The 24,942-nt window shown below is 47.9% G+C and overlaps 1 long non-coding RNA gene across 1 annotated transcript; it reads right to left on the bottom strand.

Moving 5' to 3' along the window:
• Positions 1 to 7,517: 7,517 nt before the first annotated feature.
• LOC139083136 (uncharacterized) lies at positions 7,518 to 21,155 on the bottom strand. The gene is made up of 3 exons (XR_011539707.1): positions 21,041 to 21,155; positions 11,576 to 11,655; positions 7,518 to 7,857 (listed from the first exon to the last, which is right to left on the bottom strand). It is a non-coding gene; the product is annotated as an uncharacterized lncRNA (long non-coding RNA).
• Between the last annotated feature and the right edge of the window lie 3,787 nt (positions 21,156 to 24,942).

The following is a 24,942-nucleotide window of genomic DNA, read 5'->3' as shown; positions in this document are numbered from 1 at the left end:
CCTCGGTCTTCCTCAGCAAAAAGAGGAGGATTGGCGGCAGAAGTTAGCTCAGGGCTAATCTTCCTCAAAAATAAAAAAGGAAAATTTAGGGGCTGGCCCTGTGGCCGAGTGGTTGAGTTCATGCTCTCCACTTTGGCGGCCCAGGGGTTCACCAGTTTGAATGCTGGGCACGGACATGGCACCACTCATCAGGCCATGCTGAGGCGGTGTCCCACATGCCACAACTAGAAGGACCCACAACTAAAATATACAGCTATGTACCAGGGGGCTTTGGGGAGAAAAAGGAAAAGTAAAATCTTTAAAGAGGCTGAGAGGCATAAATGTCAGAAAGGTAGAGAGGAACACTCAACTTGACCTCCAAGACTGTCTGTGTAGTCACCTACATACGTGGCCTCTGAGGGTGCCAGGAGGGAAAGCGCAGAGCGAATCCTCAGGGAGACTTCACACACAGAGTGCTCCGAGCTGAAGACAGAAATGCTGAGTCAGACTTGTGTTTAAATAGCCTCTTTTCCCAGGGAGCTCAGAATCCTGTATGGGGTGGGGAGTGAAAGAGCCTCACCTTACAGGTGAGAAAGCTCAGGCACAGAGGGTAATAACGGACCCAAATCACAAAAGGATTTAATGTCCTGAGCCCTCAGGGGGAATCTACACTCCAAAATGCTGTGTGGAATCAGCTCAGTAGGGTCTGTGCCTCCCCTCAGACCTCGGGACAAGAGGACAAACCTTTCTTTCCTCTCGTGTGTACCTGTATGTCCACCCAGCCCCCCACCCCCACCACTTTGACCTGAACCCTCAGAAACAGTTTTCTCAATCGTGTTCCGACACATGTGCAGGCATTTGCAGTGTGATCCTCTTGAGGGATGCATTACTGTTATTTATGAAGAAAAAAACTTCATATTCACCCTTTCATCCTATTTTTTACTTCTCAGTTATTACTTTCAGTCATAACTGTCTTTTTATGGTGCTTTTTCTCTTAGCCTATCTTTTCTCTCATTAAGAACATTTTCTTTATAAAGATATTAAAAGGATGTCATCCTAATTCATACTGATGAGTAAAATATAGGAATCGGGGATTTTCGACCCAAAGATGTCAATTACATAATCCATTTGGTAATGGCAACTGGAATGTGCACAGAGGTACAGATACACACCTGAACAATCTGCTGTGGAACAGCACACAAATCCAAGGTCTTGAGTTCCACTGTTGACTTGAATTTCAGTTGCGTTTAAGTATAAGCGTGAGCTGGTAGCCGATAAATTGACCGCGGAGCAATGATAAGTCTGGTTCTCATTTCTAGCATAAGATCACAGCTCCTCATCAGAGAGAGTCCCACTTAAGTATAAATACGCTAATGAATCTACAATCACACCAGGATGCTTTCCAAAACGAGAATTCCTTTGCTTTGCTAATGATGACATTCTGTGATACACAACGTCATTGGTGTTCTTCCAGTAAGATGTTTTCAGTCATGTTCCAGAAGCCTGTCTAAAGCGTTAGTCTGGAGACAGTGAGTGTGGGCATCACAGATGGCACTGGCTGGTCCCTCAAGCTTGTTACTGCTTCCTTTGTTGGGAAGCAGAGAGAGGACAGGCCACACAGTGCACCAAGGACAGAGAGTGCGACACTGCTCACACCTCCTCCTCGCCATGCAGCCCACCCTGGAGAGAAGTGCAGTCTGAGCACTTCCCGTAGTGCAGACTTGTAGGAAATCCCTGCCTAAGATGAATAGTAATGTTGGGAATCGTGCAAAAGCAAACAAAATAGTGCTGCTGAAAGCGGGAATGCTGAATAACTTTCTAAATGAAACCTTCCAGCTGCTTACAACTATGACTCATCTCCCCTCCTGTCAATGTTTCGTGTCTGCTCCCAATGTGAGTTCAAGCTCCCCTCTTTTTCTTGCTCCTATTGTTTTATTTGTGTTGTCCACATACTTGTTATTCTTACGTTCACTCTCCCATTATGCCAACTGACAAGTAGTGACATGTGTACCCTTCGGGTTCCTTCCAGAGAGAGAAGGACCGAGTCCCGGTGTATTCACTTCCCATTAATGTTAGATATGCACCCAACCACCATGTGCCAGGCCTGGGGCTAGACAGCGGAGGCATGAAAATGGCCAAGATGCTGCTCTGCCTGGAGACTCCCAGCGTAGCATCAGCCGACAGCTCCGTGTGGTCAGTGTGAGAACAGCCCAGGCCCAGAGTGAGTCTGCAAGACCAAATCATTAGAACTCATTCTTATTGAAAGACATTAGAGATCCCCCAGAATAAACATGCCACATCGCAAAGCTGGCACTGTCGTTCTGATAACCATAAGTTTAGTTCCTCAAGTGTCGATTCTTGATTAGATGAAGAAATCTGGCCATTGATTATTGCAACTAAAAAATTAAACGGTCATTTATCGTACTGACTAATGATGAATCTTACGAAGCCGTGTCTCCGTGGGAGCCCTGAGGATTTCTCGGGAGCCTTTGACGGTGTCTAAGCTCACGGCAGTCACTTACACGGCTGGACCTTGGTTTCCTCATTTACACACAAAGGGCAGACTCTCATGTGTTCCTGAGGCACTTAGCTACGCACCAGGGACACAGCAGGAACATACAGAGCTCCTGTAGCTTCTAAAACTTGAGGAACAGTCCATGTCCTCCAAGGGTTTCAGAAAAGGGAGAAACCCTTCGCCCCATTCCTTCTAGAATGATAGGATTGTGGAACAGAAGGCACCTGATAGGCTGTAAGGAAGTGGAAGGCATGTGAGAATCAAGGGCCTAGCCAAGGTCACACACCCGAGAAGGATCTGAGCCAGGACTGACACCTCGGGTGGTGAGCATTTATTGTTCTGTCTAACGACTTGGGGGAGAACCACTCTCCTCTTTGGGAACTTGCTCTGTCCCCAACCCCCACCCCCAATCTGTGGCCGGTGGGGGCTGATGCAATGCCACCTCCTCAGCCACAGTGATTGGCTGGGGAGTGGGCTGAGCCCGTGGTAGAAGCTAGTCACCACCACTCCCTGCCCCCACACCATTATCTTCACAGGCTGCCCGTTGGATGGGCCAGGGGCCCTCCTCAGGACACGGCACACCCCAGCTGGGTGCGTGGGGGCGGTTTCCGTTCAGCCGGTGAGGGTGGGAGTGTGGCCTGAGAGGTGCCGCTGGCCGCGTCCTTTCCTCAGGGGAACCCCGGGCACAGAAGACAGGATTGAAGAGGCAGGAATGAGAGACAGAGAGTCCAAAAGTAACTTCCTGCAACTTCAAAGTCAGGCTCATATATTGTGCAACCCAAAGGATGGAATTTTCACCAGTAGAAAACGAAAGGAAGGTGGATCACTGGCTTCTGAGCAGTAGATAAATATTTACCAGCTGTAAAAAGTCTAAACAGTCCTGTCCAAAAGGCATTCACCAAATGTTTGTCCAATTTTTCATTTACAACCTGCCATTTACAACGTACAACACGAAGTGCTGGGAGTAACAACAGCGATTTAAGCTCTCTCTGGCCAGAGGAGTTTCTAATGTGGCTGAAGAGTTGGGGAAGAAATGAATATGAAGCAACAGCAAGTAATTCAAGTAGCTGGAGGAGGAGGCATTTGGGGAATAACAGCATGGATGGTTCAAGTGGAGCGGGGTCCAGGTTTATGATATAATCCAGATCAAAGAGCTACAATTAAGCCATTGCTAATTTTCAAGTCCTCAATATGCAACTCGATGCCTGAGCAGTTAAAAGATCTGCTTTCTAAAAAAGATCATTTATATATAAAACATTTTGTTTGAACTGAAAACCATTTATAAAAAGCTTTTGCTGCTTAAAAGAGTTAGTGTTAACATTTTAGACAAATGCAGCACCGATTACTAAGATAAGCAAAGTTCATACCCTGGGAAAGCCACCAATAAATCTCCGTCATTGACCTACACTGGAATTTAGGAGAAAAGATATCAAAGTCTTGATAAGTATTTACCTAATAGAATTGCATCAATTCAGTGGGTAAGGAAAGATTTTTTTAAAAAACAAGATTTAAAAAACAAAGCATAAAGGCAGACGTTGGTAAATTAGAGCCCATTAAAATTTGAAACTACTCTGTATCTAAAGATATCATTTAAATGTGAAAAGACAAGCCAAAAACTAGGAAAAGATTTTTGCAACACATATGACTAACAAAGGATTAGCACCCAGAATATACACATATCTCTTACTAATCAGTAATAATGATGATGATGATGACGATAATGATAATAAAACCCCAGATGGCTCAGTAGTAAAAGGGGCAGAGGATATAAACACAGAAATTACAGATGAGGAAACTCAAATGGCTACTGACAATATGAGAAGCTGCTAAACCTCACTCTGCATGGAGGGCACACAAATGGAAACAAATTCACACCTATAGGATTGATAGAAATTTAAAAGCTGGACTATACCAAGTGCTGGTAAGGATGTGGATGCTGGTAAAAATATAAACTAAAACAACCATTTTGGAGAGTAATTTGGCAACATCTAATTAAGTTGAACAGGAACATTCTCTTTTACCCAGCAATCTTACTGCTAGTTACATACCCTAAAGAAACTCCTGCACATGTGCCATAAGATGTGAACCAGAATGCTCTTGCAGTATGGTTAATAATAGCAAAAACCCCAAACAAGTAAAAACATAAAACAAACATAGTATTTAAATGCACACTTTAAAAAAAGAATGGATTAATAGATATACGCACAAAGTGAAAATGGTGAACTAGAACTATGCATTCCAAAATGGAAGGAACTTGGAGCAGAATGGTGAACACAAGACTAAATAAAAATTAAAATATGCAGACAGGGTAAACATTCACATAAAGGCAAGGTATGGAGACTTGCCCAAGCATGACAAATATTCTGGGTGGGGTACATGGCGGGGTGCACTGCGGGGGGCTCCACCAGGGAATCCAGATGTTTTATGCTAGGTTTGTCTCTAAAAGTTACTGTATGTCTGAAAGACCATGTCACAATAAATCAGGCTTTTGTTCTACGCCCATGTGGTAGTAGAATTCTCTGAATTCTGTGAATTTCTTCCTATCACAATATCTTATTTTCCACTGAGCAGTGGTCTTTGTAAATATTTGTCATTATAAATATTAAAAAACCTCAGATCCATTAGTCTTAAATTTTTAACACTAGAAAATCAAAGAGCAATATTCCATCAGAAGTTGTTTTTTGAGTTAAATATAGGAATAGGATGGAGACAACTCTTCGAACTGTTGATTTATCAGCTAGATGCTGATTTTTCAGGCTAATTTGAGATGTAACTGATCAAAAAAGAGAGATTATTGGATTAAAACTGCCTAAGAACATTCTTTCGGTTGGTTTGAGTTTTGTGCGAAGGTTGTATTGTTCCACTTGATTTTTTAAAGTAAAGATCTGTGAAATCTCCTTCCACGTCTAAAGGAACCCCAAAATAGGGCATTAAGGTTTTTCTCTGGTGAAAATTGATTAAAAAGTTCAGGTCCAAATTTTGTCCGTTAAAAAAACAGACTGTGCACCTGCTCGTCTGCTAAGTGCCTCTGGGCCAGCACCTCAACGGGCGTGAAAACGGAAAGTCGAACAAGAACATGTCCTGCCGTCTAGAAGCCACAAGTTCACATGCAAATAGCAGGCAGATGAAGAAAAGTTAGGTCAGAGGTATGAGGTCTTATGCAGAGCTCCATGGGAGCACGCAGGAGGCACCAACTCCGTGGGGCCAGGAGGGAAGTCTCCCAAAGAGGCAGCACAGGAAGCGAGCTTTGCAGAAATTTGGGAGAAACTGGGTGGAGGGAAGGGCATTCCAGTGCAGCACAACAGGTACGGTGGGCAAAGTCATCTATTCTCACCTCTGTCACCCAGTATATTTTTAATACTTAAAAATACCATATTGACAGGGCCGGCCCTGTGGCCGAAGTTTGCGTGCTCCACTTCGGTGGCCCAGGGTTTCACCGGTTCGGATCCTGGGTCTGGACATGGCGCCGCTCATCAGGCCACGCTGAGGGGGTGTCCCACATAGCAGAACAAGAAGGATCCACAAGTAGAATATACAACTATGTACTGGAGGGATTTGGGGAGAAAAAGCAGAAAAAGAAAAAGAAGAAGCAGATTGGCAACAGTTGTTAGTTCAGATGCCAATCTATTAAAAAAAAAAAAAAGTATTGAAAGGAGGAACTGAGGTCTCCGTGGTGGAGATGTGAAGGCGGACACTCAACCTCTCCTCGGGGTCTTGAGCTATCTGCCATCCCCGCAAGTGGGCATGCCTATTTCTACCCGCAACTAGTACTCCCTGAGTGGAATTCTAGTCACCATAATTGTTGCCATCCCTCTCCATTTCTAGTGGGCTTTTTTGTGAGTTTTGACACCTCTGGAAACTGCCCAGCTGGTCCAGCCCTCGAGGTGGTGTCTTCCAGCTTTCTCCACTGTATAGTTATTTTTCCCATCGTAATTAGTAAGGATCTTGTGGGAGATACTTTGAGATTCTATAAATATCCTGCTTCAGTCAAACTCTCACCCGCTAGTTCAGCATACACTGATGATTCTTACCTGAATGAATCACTATGATGTCGGGTGCCCAATGATGCTTTTATAACTCCATTATTCTCTATTCACTCCTCGTAATGCTATTGTAAGGAAGCGCTTTCACTGTTTCCCATTTATTTATTTATTCAATTATTTATGTCAGTATGGACTCATGAATTCTTATTTTATGGACTATAATCTGTTATTATTGTTATTTATTATGTTCCCATTGTCACACATGTGGCCACTGGAAAACTCTTCAAGTTGGCTTTAGCTGTAAAGTTGGTAATGGAGCAAATGTTCGTGTCCCCCTTAAAGTCACATGTGGAAGCCCTCCCCCCCAATGTGATGGCCTTAGGAGGTGGGCCTCTCGCAGGTCCTTAGGTCAGGTGAGGTCATGAGGGTGGAGCCCCGTGATGGGATTAGTGCCCTTATAAGGAGGGATGCCGAGCTCTCTCTCTGCCATGTGAACACACAACAGGAAGGTGGCCATCTGCAAGCCAGAAGAGGGTCCTTACAAAAACCGTCTGCTGGCGCCTCCCTCTCGGACTTCCCGCCTCCAGAACTGGCAGAGGTGTTTGTGGCTCCAGCTGCCCAGGTCTATGGTATTTTGCTCTAGCACCCCGACAGAGTGGATAGTCAAGTTATAGTTGAGTATGCTAGTTAGGCTAGTTCTTTTCTTGCTCACCCCCCTTCCACGTTGTTATGTTACTTATTTGTAGTACATTTGGGCTCGTTTGTTCCTGTTTGTATTTCACTGGCCTTCTTCCTCCATCCTTACTGGTTGAGTGGCCACTGTGAAATGCCAGCCTGGTTCTCAAGTCAGAACCATATATCAAAGGTAGACTCCGAGAGCTGCCGCTCCCCAGCCCTGAGGCCCGTCCCCAGCCCTCTGTAGTTTCCACCCATCCCACCTCCTAACCTAGCTATAGCTTACCCCCATAGGTAACCAATCTCCTCTGTTTCTGATTTCTCCTCCCTGGGTTTCTTTTTGGCACAGAAGAACAGACAATGCCTATGTTTTCTTTTTCTCTGTGTTTCTTACATGAAAGGAACTCCAGCACGTAGATATGCACATGGTTGTTTCGCTGGTGCACTGTGCCATTTTGTGTCTAGGACCCGTCAGTGGCCCTGTTCCTCCTGCTCAGGTTGCTGAGGGCCGGTGGGTCTGCTCCTCCAGCTCTTTCCATTGGAAGCTCACTCTACCTTTGATGCTGTCAGCTCACGTTGGGAGCACAAACATTCTGAGACTGGAAAGCTGTCGCAGGCAATTCCCTGGCTGGGCCTTTTTACATACTGATGCTCCAAACAGTGAAGTAAACACTCCGGAATAATCCCATTGCCTCCGCAGCTCTCCTACAGAAGGATGGGAACAGATGCTTACGAGGAAGGGCCAGGGATGCGCTCAGTCTCGGCCTGATCTGGACACACGTGTTCACAGTTCCATGCGGCTCATAGCAGCACTCAGCTGGCAGGCCGCATGCCCTCCTTAAGTATGAAACCATGAGTGCTGAGATAAAGGCTTCAAAGGCGGCTTGGAGGGAGGTGGCTCCTGGAATTGTAATAAGCAGCTTTAAGGGGTCCGGAGCGAAGTCCAAGGCCCCAGGGGTGGTGTCTGGAGAAAAGAGGGAGGGCGCCTTGCAGCAGGAAGGTGCTCCTCTGCACCCCACATGGAGACCCTGCTCTTGGGGAGTTTAAATCAGCTGGGCCTGAGGGGCTGGGCTGGTGCTAGATCTAGGCCTCCAGGTCGCCCTAGGGTTCGAAGATGAGCAGGGGCCTTCGGGTAGGGTCTGCTTCCAGGCTGACGCGCATGTGCCAACTCTCCTAGTGGCAGGAGATGAGGCAACCTATAGTCTCCCTAGAAAGGCCCAGCAAGCCCGGCTGCAGCGTCCCTCCCCGGGCCCTGAAGACCCAGCATGCTGGAGAGCCAGCGGGGGTGAGGGGCAGGCTTCCTGCCACAGCTGGGGCTTCACACGCGTGGGCAGGAAGGGACAGGAGACCCCAGGCCTCCTCTCATGGGTTAGGTGGAAATTTATAAAAACTACCTCTTTGAATATTTCCTACTGGATTTTATTGTAGTTTTTTTTTTTTGTCTAATAGATGAGAAAAATAAGATTTCTTTATTTTTATTGTAAAAAATGGTAGTATGGATCTCACTGAAGGCAGTGAAATGGCACGGTCGGGAACCAGACCACCTGAAATGGACTTTCCTTTAACTAGCCTCCAGCCTTAAGTCAGTCACATCCCTCATCTCTGCCTCCCTGTCCTCATGTTAGGGTAGGTGACAGAAGGGCTGTGGACAGGACGAACCGAGTTAATGCACTTAGAATGGTCCTTGGCGTTGGCTAGACATTGATCAGTGCCAGCAGCTTGATTACTCCCAGCCCTCCTGCCCCCACCATCACCACCACCATCACCACCACCATTACCACCTCCATCATCACCACCCTATCACCACCACCACCTCCACCACCATCACCACCAGTCTATCTCCACCACCTCCTCCGCCACCATCACCACCAGTCTATCACCACCACCTCCTCCACCACCATTTCTACCATCACCACCACCATTACCACCTCCATCATCACCACCCTATCACCACCACCACCTCCACCACCATCACCACCAATCTATCACCACCACCACCTCCACCACCATTTCTACCATCACCACCACCTCCACCATCACCACCCTATCACCACCACCACCTCCACCACCATCACCACCAGTCTGTCTCCACCACCTCCTCCACCACCATTTCTACCATCACCACCACCATCACCACCATCACCACCTCCATCATCACTACCCTATCACCACCATCACCACCAGTCTATCACCACCACCACCTCCACCACCATTTCTACCATCACCACCACCATCACCACCATCACCACCTCCATCATCACTACCCTATCACCACCATCACCACCAGTCTATCACCACCACCACCTCCACCACCATTTCTACCATCACCACCACCATCACCACCACCATTACCACCTCCATCATCACCACCCTATCACCACCACCACCTCCACCACCATCACCACCAGTCTATCTCCACCACCACCTCCACCACCATTTCTACCATCACCACCACCATCACCATCACCACCTCCATCATCACTACCCTATCACCACCACCACCTCCACCACCATCACCACCAGTCTATCTCCACCACCATTTCTACCATCACTGCCACCTCCACCATCACCACCCTATCACCACCACCACCACCATCACCACCAGTCTATCTCCACCACCACCTCCACCACCATTTCTACCATCACCACCACCTCCACCATCACCACCCTATCACCACCACCATCACCACCTCCATCATCACTACCCTATCACCACCACCACCTCCACCACCATCACCACCAGTCTATCACCACCACCTTCTCCACCACCATTTCTACCATCACCACCACCCTCATCATCACCACCACCATTACCACCTCCACCATCACCACCCTATCACCACCACCACCTCCACCACCATCACCACCAGTCTATCACCACCACCACCTCCACCACCATTTCTACCATCACTGCCACCTCTACTATCACCACCACCACTACCATCACCACCACCCTATCACCACCACCTCCATGACGACCCAGCTATCACTAGCAGTGTGTGCACACTCAGAATTAGTCTAACAGCATGCAGGTAACAGTGAAGTCTAAACAACTGGTTAGTACTGGAAATGGATCAGAATGCAGTTCCTGACTCAAGTGCTCTTTCCACAGGGCCAGTGATTCATTTGGGCTGGGGGTGGGGTTTGGGGCTTATTTAAAATACAAACTACTGGGGCCGGCCTGGTGGCTCAGCGGTTAAGTTTGCACGTTCCGCTTCGGCGGCCCGGGGTTCACCAGTTCGGATCCCAGGTGCGGACATGGCACCACTTGGCAAGCCAGGCTGTGGTAGGCATCCCACATATAAAGTAGAGAAAGATGGGCACAGATGTAAGCTCAGGGCCAGTCTTCCTCAGCAAAAAAGAGGAGAATTGGTGGCAGATGTTAGCTCAAGGCTAATCTTCTTCTTCAAAAAAAAAAAATTGTAAAAAAAAAAACCAAACTACTGGTCCCAGCATCAGGTAGTCTAATTCAGTAGGTCTGGGGTGGGGTCTGGGAATCTGCATTTTTAGTAAGCATGATGAGTGATTCTGCTGCAGGTGTTCCTTAGTCCCACACTTTGAGAATCATTGTACCAGCCCAGGCCCTGGGGTGGAGGGCAGGGTAAGACCCCAGAACCATGTGCCCAGCTCCCCTCCCCTGGACCCGGTACAGTAGTCCCCCCTTATCCATGGTTTCACCTTCTGTGGTTTCAGTTACCCATGGTCAACCTCAGCCTGAAAATATTAAATGCAAAACTCCAGAATTAAATAATTAATGTCTTAAATTGCATGACGTTCTGAGTAGCGTGATGAAATCTTGTGCTGTCCCTCCTGGGAGGTGACTCACCCCTCCGTGCAGCGGATCCACGCTGTATTTGCCACTGCCCATTGGTCACTTAGTAGCTGTCTCCGTTATCAGATCTACTGTCATGGGATCACAGTGCTCGTGTTCAAGGAACCCTTATTTTACTCAATAATGGCCCCAAAGCGCAAGAGGAGTGATGCTGGCAATTCTGAGAGGCCAAAGAGAAGCTGTAAAGAGCTTCCTTTAAGTGAAAAGGTGAAAGTTCTTGACTTAATAAGGAAAGAAAAAGCGTCGTAGGCTGAGGTCACTAAGATCTATGGTAAATTTTATTACAGCATATTGTTATAATTGTTCTATTTTATTAGTAGTTATTATTAATCTCTTACTGTGCCTAATTTATAAGTTAAACTTTATCATAGGTATGTATGTATAGAAAAAACACAGGTTATATAGGGCTCAGTACTATCCGTGGTTTCAGGCATCCCCTGGGGGTCTGGGAACGAATCCCCCGCAGATAAGGGGGGACTAGAGAGTGTACAGTGTAAAGCTTGTCATTCATCTGCCCTAATGTGTAGAAAATATCTGAGAAATGAATCCATCCATCCACCCAACATTCCCTCAGTGCCTATCAGTAAATACCTGCCAGCTGCTCTCCTCCAGTTGGAATGTGTTAGTGATGAAAAGGTGAAGATGCTCATCCTTATGGAGTTAGAGACTAACTGGGAGAAATCAAAAAGAAACAGTAAGTAAAGTAACTAATAGTGCGTTAGGAGGTGAAAGGGCAATGAATAGGAGATAAAGAGAAGGGTGATTGTGACTGAGAGGGTGGCTGCAGGGCAGGCCTTATTGAGAATGTGACACTGGAACAGAGACCTGGGGGAGGTCGGGTCTAGTCACGGGAGATCTGGGGAAGACTTCAGGTAGCAGGAAGAGCCAGTTCAAAGGCCCTGAGGCAGGGCAGTGCCTGGAGGTGTGAGGAACAGTGAGGCCATCGAGGCCATCGGTGTGGTTGGAGCAGCCCTGGTGCGGGTCACAGGAGTGGAAATCAGGCCTCAGAGGCAAGGGCGCTTTCATCACATGGGTTTCAAGTTTTGTTAATACGAGTCACTTCCCCAAATAGCTGAATAGGGTCTTCGCGTAACTCTGAGTCTTTCCCCTACAAAAGCTGTGGATGGGACGCTAAAGCGTTGTGCGGCCAGGCTCACTAGAGCTGTTTTCCAAGTCGTGGGTCGCTACCCAACAGGCGTGATAAAGTGCCCTTTAGTGGGTCACGACCATCATTTAAAAAAATGAAACAGTACAGAACAGAATAGAAACTACCAAAGTGCATTGCACTTAGCTAAAGTGTGATTTCATGAAAACTTTTGAGTCCTGTATGACAGAAAATTAATGGAACAGAGGCATTTGTTAAAAGTGAGTTTTGAATCTTATTGACTCAAACCTCTGCTTGGGATACTGAAGGAAATTACGTTTTGACCGAACTGGCCTTGTTTCCAAAAACCCACACAGATTCAGACAACACCTCTGCTGTCACTCAGCAAAGGAAGTTTCTGGAGGGGAGACGCGGATTGGTGCTGAGAACAGGGATCGGAAGGGCGCCACCTGCAGGCTGTGCCGCTTAGGTCACGGACGACGGGGACCGGTTTTCTGACACGTCAGAGGAGGGTGGTTTGAAGCCCCGTGGGCTTCACTGGGACGGTGCCGCTGGGACGGTGTCAATGATGTAACAGAGATGAACGTGCTTTAAAACACAATTATTACCCAAAGGTAAAATAGGATATTTAAAAAAAAATTAATGAATAACAATTATGAAACTATTTTTATAGTGGTAAAAGATACCAAACATACGTTCTCCATTTTACCCATTTTTAAGTGTGCCGTTCAGTGGCATTAGCACATTCGCGTTGTTGCGCAACCACCACCACCATCCATCTCCGGAACCTTTTCATCTTTCCAACAATCATGAAAGTTTGTTCGTGAAATTAAAGAGCAGAACCACTGCTTTTATTGTACCATTCTATAGGCTCTGACAAACGCACAGTTATAGAACCAACACCTCAATCAAGACAGAGAATAGTTCCAACTCTCCCCAAATTCCTTCCAGTTCCTTTGTGGTCAGCCTCTTGCCCACCTCCAGCCCTTGGCACCACGGAGCTGTTTTTGGCCTTTATTTTGCCTTTTCTAGAATGTCACATAAATGGAATCACACGATATGCGGCCTCTTACGTTTGGCTTCTTTTAGGTGGCATGGGCATTTGAGATTCATCTCTGCTGTTGGTCCGTGTTGAGTAGGATCCCATCGTAAAGAGGGACGCCAGGTCCTTTATGCATTCCCCAGCTGGTTGGGGTTGTTTTCAGTTGTTGGTGATCAGGAATAAACACTTGCAGACGGGTTTTTGAGTGCACATAGTTTCCATTTCTTTTGGGTAAATAGGAGTGAAATTGTTGGGTAACATGGAGAATATGGTTTAACAGTAAAAGAAACCGCTGAGCTGACTTCCAGAGTGGCTGTCCCGTTTTGCATTTGCTCAGCAGGGTATGAGAGATATAGCTGCTCTGAATCCTCGCCAGTGCTTGGTATTGCTTGTTTGTTTTTTTTTAAATTTTTAGCCATTCTGATAGATACGTAGTGGTATTTCATTACGGTTTTATTTGCATTTCCCTAATGTGACTAAGGATGTTGAATATCTTTTCATGTGCTTATTCGCCACTCAAATACCTTCCTTCAAACCTTTTGCCTATTTTTAAATTGGGTTGTTTGTTTCTTATTATCAAGTTTTGAGAATTCTTTCTATATGATGGATGCAAGTGTTTATCTCATGTGTGTTTTGTAAATATTTTCTCCTAGTCAGTGGCTTGACTGTTCATAGCCATCAGTATCTTTCAAAGACCAGAAGTTTTTAATTCTGATGAAGTAAGATTTATCCATTTTTTCTTTTATGGGCCGTGCTTTCGGTGTCCTAAGTAATCTTTGCCTAACCCAAAGTCAGAAGATTTCCTTCTACGTTTTCTTCCAGGTGTCTTGTGATTTTAGATTTTACATTTACTCGATGATCCATTTTGAGTTAATTTTTATTATGGTGCAGGTTATGGGTCCAGGTTCAATATTTTTATTGAAAAATTATTTTTTTCTGATACTAAAAGTAATCCGTGCTCATTGTAGAAAACTTGAAATAGAGAAAAGAATAAAATTGTCCCCAACTCAGCTGCCACTCTCAACTCATCATCAGTGTATTTCCTTCCTTTATGCATATTATTTTACATAGTTTAGCTCTTACTGTATATAAAATTTATATCTTCCTTTTATCCACTTACTATTTCATCATAAGCACTTACCCATATACTCTTAGTAAATGTATTTCTTTCTCTTAAGAGTTTTCCTTACTACTGAAACAAGCATGCTTACTGCATAAAACAAAAATATGCAGATGAGCAAAGACTAGCAGGAAAAATATCCACAGTCATACTATTTAGAGACAATTTGCCGATATCCTTTCAGGTGCTTATCTCTGAAAGTATGTACATTATTTTATATTTTATTTTTTTTGAGGATGATTAGCCCTGAGCTAACATCTGCTGCTAATCTCCTCTTTTTGCTGAGGAAGACTGGCCCTGAGCTAACATCCATGCCCATCTTCCTCTGTTTTGTATGTGGGACCCCTGCCACAGCATGGCTTGATGAGCGGTGCATAGGTCTGCACTCGGGATCCAAATCAGTGAACCCCAGGCCACCAAACTGCAGTGTGCGAACTTAACTGCTATGCCACTGGGCTGGCCCCTGCAAAGACATTATTTTGTTGACTAAATATATAGAAGCATACGACTTTTTTAGTTTATTTAACGATTCTGTGGGCAATATTTAGAATGTGTCCTGTGTTTTTCTATTATACATATTGCTGGAATGAACAATCTTGTCCATATATCTTTGGATTTGAGATTTTTTTCTTTGATTAGATTCCCAAGAGGGTCACTAATGAGTCAATTGCTATGAACATTTTTAACGCTCCTGAATCTTTGTCTGCAACCACCCCCATGGAAATCAAAAGCACTCTCTCACACAGTACTTGTGATTAATACATTTTGTGTGTGATTATTTGATCGGTGAATCATGACATCTCAGTTTTGGCTTTTATTTGTGTTTGATTGTTACTGAGATTATACATGTTTCCAGCATTCACTCTCCTTCATAACGACCTCTTTCATGATTGGTCTGTTGGTCCTTTACCTATAAGGTGGCATCTTTATTAGTGGGCATGCTGAGGCATATTCATCTTTAAAGAGAAAACATCACAAAGTCCTGTCAATTTGACATTTTTTTCCCGGTTAGTATAACGTGCAGAAGAGACAAGGAAAATGTATTTCTATCAATCTTTGTGTTGTTGGCCTCTTGATTTCTTGAAAAATAAGAAAAACAAAGCAGAATTTTTGACCTTTGAATTTTCAATTACTGTGCCAACCTTTCAAGATAATTAAGACATAAATATTCTTTATATGGGATTATCTCTTTCTTAATCCATGATTGATACCTCGTACTGAAGCAGCATGGTGGCGTACAAAAGAATCGTCTCAGAGAATGCAAATATTAATAAAAGATGGGTTGTCAAATATGTTTAGAAAGAAAGCGATGAAGAGAGAACATAATTTGCCTTTCTTAGATGTCCTGACAATATCACAGTAGGCACATAACACCACCCGGATTTCCCTTCCTGTCCTGTGTGAGTCTTGGTGACGACACCCGCTGGCAGTCGTCAGCACTGCTTGTAGACAGCTCCCCGAGAAAGGACCCATTTTGGAACACAGGCTGAAATTACGTTTGAGGATTTAAGCCTGTTTCATATTTCTGGATAATATGTAATGAATTTTGTAACCGTAAGTTGTTAAAGGTGGGCTGATAATTGGAGTAATAATTGAATAAATGCTCCAAAACCAACCAGATCCACGATTTGATTTTCTAATTTCATTGCTAAATATTGCAACCACTTTGATGAATAAAAGGAGGAGAAGGAGGAGGAAGAGAAAGAGGCGGAAGAAGCACAGCTAGAGAGCTGTTGATGTTCTCTGGAGGGTCCTTGAACAGCAGCAATATTAGAGTCCTCTAGAGAATGCTGAGAAATTAAACTCCTAAAGAAGTCATCGCGTCAAGTGGCGTACACTTTCTCTTTAGTCAAAGGGAAACTGATGGGGAGTAGATGAGTTCAAACTAGGCTGTGTAGGACACTCTCCTTTATGAAAACGAGATTTCCAAAACTCCAAGTTCATAAAGTGGATAATTTAAAATTAGAACCTGAGTGATTGCATTACAAAGGGATTTTTCAGTTTGGAAAAAAAAAACTTTATGTTTCTTTTAAATATCAGCTCTTTTGTTTATTTAAAGTATCTGAGTTGACACAGTTTACATATATCATTTTTTTTCCCAGTGCAGCAACACCAGTATCTTAAAATTAGTTTGAAGTGCAAAATCACATCAATCCAGTGTTCTCTTTTATTCTCACAGATGAATCCTGCACGGGTTCTGGGGTGAGACGGGAGAGCATCCGGGGACACACGTTGAAAGTCACTTTCTACTTGAATTGTGACTCGTCAGATATTTATCTTTTAGTATTTGGTGAAAGATGCATATTTTTCTTTTCCTCTCCAGTCAGAACGATTTTTTTGCAATAAATTTCCTGCTGGGAGAGCATTAGGGCCGATCTACGGGAGCAGAACGAACCCATTTAGGCCACTTAAACAATGCAATATGTTTGTCACAGCAAAAGTCTGTGAACCAGTTAATGATTTGCAATTTAGGAAGATATGCTTATTGCATCCCCAAGTTCCCAACTTCATAGTTTATTTCATCCAAGGCTGCTGTTCTCACTAGGAGTTCGCAGCCCATCAAACGGGTGTTAAAAACAAAACGAAACAGAAATGAGCTTGGAAACCAAAGAATCAACCACAGCCTGGGTATTGGAACGCTTAGGTTTTTCAGTGCACAAGGAGCCCTTCTCAAGGGCCTGGGGGACCCTGAGACCCAGGGTGCTCAGCAAAGACACATGCCAACCACTCAGAGCTGAGGGCGTTCCTGGGCTCGCCACTGCGGTTCTGAAGAAGCCCCAAAGCTAGACAGCCTGTCTCTGTGACTCATGTGATGCTTCTAACTGGGTGGGGACCGAGAGACTAAGGTGATGCAGGTGGCCTTTGAGAGACAGTTTTGCAATTAAAGAATATTCATGACAGATGAGTCAGTCTCAGCAATCTCACCTGCTTTATGCAGCAAAAAAAGCATCTCCCATCTTCCGGTGAGGAGGCGTTGACAGACATCGTAAACAAAGAGCAAGGCTGTGATCGCGGCAGAAGTCATCATTTCGGGGACTTGATGGTAAATGAGCGTGTACACATTTCCACTCGAAACACACGTCTGAATAATGTGAGAGCCGCTTTGCATGTCCTCTGTGTTCGGAAGCCCCGGCAGATACAAGGTGCACCGTTTTCTGGGCGCTCTGGCTGGACGACAGAGCAGAACTGTGGAAATTATTCCAACAAGTGTTCCTTTCATCTTCAGGCACTAGAGCATCTTTAAAATCTGATTAAAACACTTGGAAACAAATGAAATCGCTCTTGGTTTAACAGCAGCCCTGGATGTGGGAATCCCAGGGGAAAACCCTCCAGGGATTTCCCAGTGTTTCTCAGTTCCAGGAACACGTTTGAGAGTCAGATGTGGGTAAGCCCGAGTTCTTGAGCATGTTTTCCCTCACTGCCTTTTCGTCGTCCTTGCTTTGAGGTATGATTTATTTCTAGTAACTGTCTCTCTTCTCTCCTCATGGTTTTCTGCTTTTTTGGGTCCAGGAATGGGTTGTTCCAAGGTCCCCGGCCTCCCTCAATCAAGGAAATGGACTCAGATTGTGAAGTGACCAGGGCTGAGGGGACAAGAGTCAAGTGAGTGGGGAGGGGGGGTGGGAGGTGGCCGAGCACAGAGGGTGGGGCCTGACTGCGGAGCCACTGCAAACGGCCACCAGCAAAATGCAGCGCCCCACCTCCCTTACCCGCCCGCCTCTGAGTGACTTCCTTCCCTTTGGAGGCCATGCCCGACGGTCAGTTTAACCTAATGTCACCGATTTAGCTTGTTTTAGGGGGACTTCTTATTCGGGGAAATTCCATGTGACTCGTCTCAGTGGTTGGAAGGTAGAAACAGGCAGAGAGCCTGTCCGGACTTCCTGAAGGGAAGTAAGTCAGAATATTTGTGAAGAACTCTCTACTCCAACCCTGACCTGCCCCAACCCCGTCGGGAGGGTGGGGAGGACCAAGCTTCTGCATTCTGCAAAGGCCCCAACGTTGAAGCGAAGCCCCCCATTCCCAACAAGTGACGTTGTTCCTTGAATTTACAAAGCTGTTTGCAGACATCTGTACTCATTAGCTCTTCTGGTAATGTGGCAACAAAGGGGCGTGCCACGGCTACCAGTTCAGGAAACTAAGACTCGTTGGGGATCACATGCTCAGAGTCACAGGTGGAGAGTCCTGTGCAGCAGGAGAAAACCCCTCCACGTGCCCAGCTTCCCCATCTAAGGGGGATATGTGAGCAAGTGAGCTAGAAAACATCATTTTTGAGGGGCCACATAATTGGCCCGAGTCACAATGAATGGTCTTGTCCTGTGCTTCCCGTATTTCAGGTTTGTGGAGCATTAAGAATAAAGCTGCAGATCCCTTGGATCATGGGAACTCTCTCTCACAAACCAGTGTTAATTTGTTTCTTGCCAAATTAACACTTTTTCTCCTCAGATATTGGGATTTTTGTACTTTTTTTCCCCTCTGAGGTTGTTCACGGAAATATTTGCTTTCAGGAGGAGGTTGAGTTTAGGACTGTAAATAATATTGTTCCTTTAAAACTGTTTCCGTTGAGATACACTGTAAAACGTAGTGAAATTTCAGTATAAAAATGATGTGTCAGGTTTCAAAATCAATCTGACCTAGTAGTATGAATTGTGTTTTAAATTGTCACTGTGCGCAGTGACTGCAAAAGGATTCAAACGAGGTGCTGCCCCCTTGATGAATTAAGGCTCCCGCACACCTGAGGGTGCCTGACTGTGACACAGAAACCACGCTGGACGGACGGCCTCCGCGGGGAGCTGGGCAACCCCCGGTGATCAAGGGCGAGGGGTGGGGAGGGGATGGGCCCAGCAGCTCTAAGGAAGAGCTGCAAACAGCAAGTCAGAGATGAGACCCCAGGTACAAACGTGGATGAATGCGGGTCCCAAGCAGCCGCAAGTGCTGAGTTCGAAAATAATTCTCTAAAACTTTATTTGCGGGTTGACTGGAGCTTAGAATGTGTGTTACCAAAGGAAACCGATTGCAAATGCTGGCCGGGCTCCCTGCGAAGCCTGGTGGGCCCCACTGCAGCTGGCAGCCGGGGCCACAACTCACTTGGGGAAACTGCCCATGTTTTGCTTCTGGACAGCGTGGCTCTGTCGGGAGAGCTCGGGAGGGACCCAGAGGCCTGGAGCTACGTGCTGCTCCACTGCAGTGGAATGCACAGAGGCCCCCTGAGAGCAGAGCTGATTCAGAGCTGGCTGGAGCGCGGGGGTGGGCCACCATCACCTGTGCTCGGCGGGGACTCAGCGGCAGGCAGAGAACAGGACGGCTCCATGGTGGCATGAGGCGGGCTCGGCTGTGCCTGCTGGAGGCTGTGGGCTGGGGAAGCTGGGCTCCTGCGTGACTGGTTAGGGGAGCACGTTTCACTTTCCCCAGTTGGTCCCAAGTTGGAAGTGGGGCCAATAAGGAGGAGAGCTGGCAGATATTGATCAGGTCCTGGCTGTTTTGGCCCAGTTGTTACAGAGGTTCCTGAGCTGGTTGCTGGAGTTGGAGGTCTGACTTCCTGCCAGCTGGGCCGGCGTCCTGGGCTGGCCGCTGCGGACAGGGGCTTGGCTGCCGGCCTGGCTGCTGCAGGCTGTGGGCAGAGTTCGAGAGGAACGAGAGGAACGAGAAGAACGAGAAGAACGAGAGGTCCTCGAGCTAATTGCTCTTTCACAGGAAGAGCTGCGGGGCTGCTCACGCTCCTGGTGACGACGACGGTTGGCTCCCTGAGTGAGGACACCTCAGGCGTGAAGGGTGGAAACCCCACACGTCCGAGCCCACAGCACATCGCCTGTTTCTCTGCGGGGTGAGGAGGAGCTCAGCCTTGGGGAGTGAGGCCCCATTCCCCGTCCAGCTTTGACCCCCTCTTTCCCTGTCGTCCTTCAGCCCGGGTGCCAGGAGATGGCTGGGCTCCCAGACACGGTCCTGCCTCCCCAGCACCCACCCTCTCCTACTGCACCCCACTTTCTCAGCCCCTCATCTTCGTCGCCCTGCGAAAGTGTTTCCATTGTGAGCCCCGTTGCTTTGGGGCCCTCTGACCCCGTGGCCGGCCATCGGCCCTCCGGAGGGTTGCCAGCCGGGTCCTGCTTTCCTCCTGAAGTGCGTTTGCTTCCCGCCCAGCAGGGGCTGCGGCTGGTCCAGCCCTGGCTGGGGAGCTCCAGCACCCGCCGGCCAGTCAGTTCTGCCGCACACACTCGGGACTGGGACCAAAGCGAGGGGATGAGATTCCACTCAGCCGAGTCTGGACGATGTCGGCAAATGTTCTTTATTTTAAAAATGTTGTTAACTTACCTGTAACAAGAGGCAACCCGCCGAGAAATGGTAGCCCGACAGAGTCTTTGGATGCTGACGAGGTGAGATGCCGCTGTCACATCCTGACATGCTCAGACCACCTCCCTCAGCTCCGCCCTCCTGCACCCCTTTCTGTCCTCACTTTGGGGAAGGTCCTCATGGCCCCTCACTAGGCCAATTGTATCCAGGGATCAATAGGGGCTTGAACACGGAATTTATCTCCGCTTCTACTGAAAATCCCACTAGAAGGACAGCACAGGAATTTAAAAAGATGTGAACACACACACACAGAGAGGAGAGGAGGAGACGGGATGATGGTGGCTACAGACTGGTGGCAGTGGTGCAGGAGAGAGAGAGGCAGGCCTGAGGGGGAAGAAGCACCAGGAGGTCCAGAAGGACGACCCTACGTTTAGAGCGGCAGGGTCACGGGTGCCTGTGCCCCACCTCTGCTCCCCGACCCCGTTCAGCCAGGACACCCCGCCTTACCCCACGGCCGGCAGGAGGTCTGCTCCCTGCAGATGCTGAATCAGAAGAGACCAAGGCTTAGGGCCCCCGGGTCCCCCGAAGGTGCTTGAGAATCTGCCGTTGAGTGACTGCACCCTGAACCATGAGATTCTCCTGCTCCTGGAACACTCCCTTCTGACGTGTTCTAGAACACTGGCCGCCCAGCAAGTCTTCTGCACCCCAGTCGATAGCCAAGGGAATTACAGGCGGGGGGCTGATGCGCCTGAGAGAAAGTCTATGATGTTGGGGTCCCTCCAGTGAGGCCCACACATCAACACGGCCCACCCAGACACCCACACTTCCAATCAGCCTTCTGGAGTCTGAATAGGGACGCATAGCCAACGCTCCCCTAACATCTGAGCGACACCCTCCACGCCAGGCAGGGGCCCAAATAAGACAAAACCAACCAGAGCTGAGCAACAGCCAGCGGGAGTGGAAAAGCAGACAGCACAAGAAGCAGAGGACGGCGGAGATGTGCCTGCCCTCACCGCATGGACCGTGCACAGTCAGAGCAGGGTGCTGTATAAGTAAAGGACACGGTGGCAGAATTTTTAAATGTCAGTAGATTAGAAGATAAAGATATTTTCCACAAAAACAAAGAAGACAAAACATTAGAAAATACGTGAAAAAGATAAGAAAATAAGAAGGTCATTGTAGCAGTCTGATATCCGAAGGGAGAATCAAGAACATGGGGTGGTGGAAGGAGCTGAGTTTACAATCCGAAAGGACCCTGCTACGGGTTGAATTGTGTCCCCCCAGATTTGTGTGTTGAAGACCTAACCCCAGGACCTCAGAAGGTGGCCTCATCTGGAAACAGCTAAGATGAGGGCGCACTGGAGCTGGGTGGGCCCCAATGCAACAGGACTGGGGTCCTTATAAAAATGCGAAATTTGATCACAGACGGTTACAGATGGATAGTCCCACATGAAAACTGGAATTATGCTGCCACAAGCCAAGGAACGCCAAGGATGATGGCAGCCACCCGAACGTAAGAGAGAGGCCTGAACAGACTCTCTGCCACAGCCCTCGGAAGGAGCTGTCCTGCTGACACCGTGGTTTTGGACTTCTGGCCTCCAGAACCGTGAGACGATAAATTTCTGTTGTTTAAGCTGCCAAGTTTGTGCAACTTGTTCCAGCAGCCCCAGGAAACGGATGCAGGCCCTTTGAACACCCAGATCCGTGAATGAGAACGCTCCCTAGGAGGCAGACTGCCACAAAGCTTCGGACACCAGTGACAGAGGAGCTTCTAAGCATCCAGAGAAAACACAGGTTGAACAAGCGACAAGAAGGTAAAATGGTGTTAGAACTTTGTGTCTGTCTGGTTCCTCTGAGAAGCAGATGAGAAGACAGAGCAAAAATGCAGACTTCACAGGGGCCCCCGCCTGAGTGAGCCAGAGTGGGAGGAGCCAGCGCGGCATCTGGCCCCAGGTGGAAGAGAGTGGAGGGAGGCCAGGAGATGGAGCACAGCCTCAGGGCGGTTCCCCAAGGCCCTCACACCAGTTGGCCGTCAGAGGAGACCCGTGTCTCCCAAGAATGGTCCACTTAGGATCCCTCTCCCGCTCGGCCCTGCCTGGGAGCAGCCTCTGGGAAGCCAGGCTGCACAAATGTGGCCATAGATTTTGGAGCAGAGCAGCTGGCACCCTGGGCCAACTGTGTTAGCTGTAGTCAGAGGTGTTGGGGTCACATGGAAGTGTGGGGTGGATGGAGGTGTGTGGGGGCAGATGGAGGTGTATGGGGCGGATGGAAGTATGGGGGGCGGATGGAGGTGTGGGAGGCGGATGGAGGTGTGGGGGAGGATTGAGGTTCAAGGGTGCAATTTTCATGGCCCCCCAACTTTTCAACCACAAAGGAGAAAGTGAAACTCAATGGGAGCCTTCCGAATTCAGAGAGAATGTGACTTCCCACCTGGATTCCGAGTCAAATCATCAACTGAGTGTGAGGGTAAGATAAACATAATTTTAGTCTTACAAGGTCTCAAAAACTGTCTCCAAAGTACCTTCTTTTGGAGGCTACTGAGAGCGTGTTACACTTAAAGGGGAGTAAACTGAGGAAAGGGATCCTGGACCCCAAGATCCAGCTGTGAAGCCCCAGCTGTGGGACAGATCACCTGGTGGTGGTGTTGACCGTATTGAGGGGAGTGTAGGGTTCAGTCAGAGAATCTGGGGCTGAGTTCAAACAGGCGTGGGAAATGAAGTGAAAGGCAGCATCACCTATTAACCACGCACGGAAGTTGTACAGGAGAGGAAAGCGACGGAGCCTTGGGGCTTAGCCCCGAGCGGGGTCTCCATAGTCACGGCAGGAATACTCGACACAGATTTAGCAAAAAATGCGATAAACCCATGCGGGAAGAAGCGGAGGGAGCGTGCAGCCATGGGGGTGGTACAGGGCCAGTTCCTCATGTCCCAAAACAGCAAGTCTAGAGGACGTCTCCATTGACATGTCAAGACACAGCAGCACAAACTATGAGTTAGACACGTGGAGCTCAGACACCAGGAAACAACTTGCCCAGTTGGAGGTGGTGCCTCTGGGGGTGAGAGCTGGGGTGGGCGGAAGCCTGCTTTTCAGGATGTCTTGTAGGAGCATTTGGCTTTTTAAATTCTCTACAAGTGCTACTTTGATCAATGTTAAAAGAATGTACCCCCCCCCCACCCCCCAATAATGCAATAAGAGCACACATGCCCCTGGGCGCAGCCTGGAAAGTCAGAACCCACTGCTAGGAGGGTTGCCCTGCAGTGGGCCTTGATAGCCCCTCTGAAGGAGGGGACAGGACGCATGCCCTGCCCCCTCCTGGCCTGGGGCGCGGTCCTCTCTTTGGGGCCCCAGCACCTTCTCAGTGGAGTTGGATTAACACCACCCCTCACACAGGACAGTTTCTTCCCCACGCGCTCCCCATGACCCTGGGGAGGACAGGGTTCTGGGAAGGAGGATCCCAACACATACAGTTTTGATTATTTCCAGAGGAAATGGGGAAAACATGCACAATGCAAATACAATATTGTTTATGATCTGCTGGCACGTTATTTCCCTTGTGTGAGCCCGTTACACACAGCCCCGTGATGCCCCGGGCGACAAGGCACACGTGGCTCCCGCCTCCTACTGCAGCTGACCTCGGAATTAAGGGCTGAGCCGGCCACCGCCCTGCCGGGGGGAAGCTGAGATCGTTAGAGAGGCCCAGTACTCACAGGTTCAGTCAGAACCCCGTTCCCAAGGTCCCAGAGAGCCGGTTGACGGCTGCTAACATTATGTTGAAAAGAGACCTCTTATGCCAAGTTTTGTTTCTGTAGCTTTTAGGTCAAGGACAATTGAAACATTAGAGCTGGATATGCTCCTGAAGCTCATTTAATAATGTCCCTTCACTTCACAGTTGGAAAGGTCAAGTCCTGCGGACTCGAGCTGCTCAGGCCGGTCAGTTATGTGTATTGGGAAACTCTCTTTCTCGCATATCGGCTCTGCACCAGGGTTCGGTGCTGAGACATGGGGAGCGGTGACTGGCCCAGCCCTGGGGGCTCCCCTGGGAGGGCATGGTGGACAGATCACCATCAGGGGCAGTCACAGCACAGGGAGGGAAGGATGCTGCCCTGGGGACACCAAAGCTGGGCTCAGACTCAGACTGGAGGGCAGGCTTCCTGGAGGGGGTGACGCTTGAATCAATCTCAAAGGCCCAGGAGCAGTTGGGTGAACAAGGAAGCGTCTGGGAGGGAGAATGAGTCTCAGACCAAGGGGACCGTCTGTGTGAAGAGGCGCACTGGGGGACTCTAAGTAAGGCACCTGGAGAAGTGACACAGAGGGGCAGGCGCGTCTGGTCACATGGGACTCTTACACCAGAGCTAAGCAGATCGGGTTTTATCCTCAGGGAAATGTGGGCTTGGAGTCTGAGTATCTGG

The sequence above is a fragment of the Equus przewalskii genome, chromosome 4 (genome assembly GCF_037783145.1).
Source record: "Equus przewalskii isolate Varuska chromosome 4, EquPr2, whole genome shotgun sequence".
Classification (NCBI taxonomy): Eukaryota; Metazoa; Chordata; class Mammalia; order Perissodactyla; family Equidae; genus Equus; species Equus przewalskii.
The sequence above is the reverse complement of the archived record's forward strand: the minus strand, read 5'-3'. Positions and strand labels throughout refer to the sequence as shown.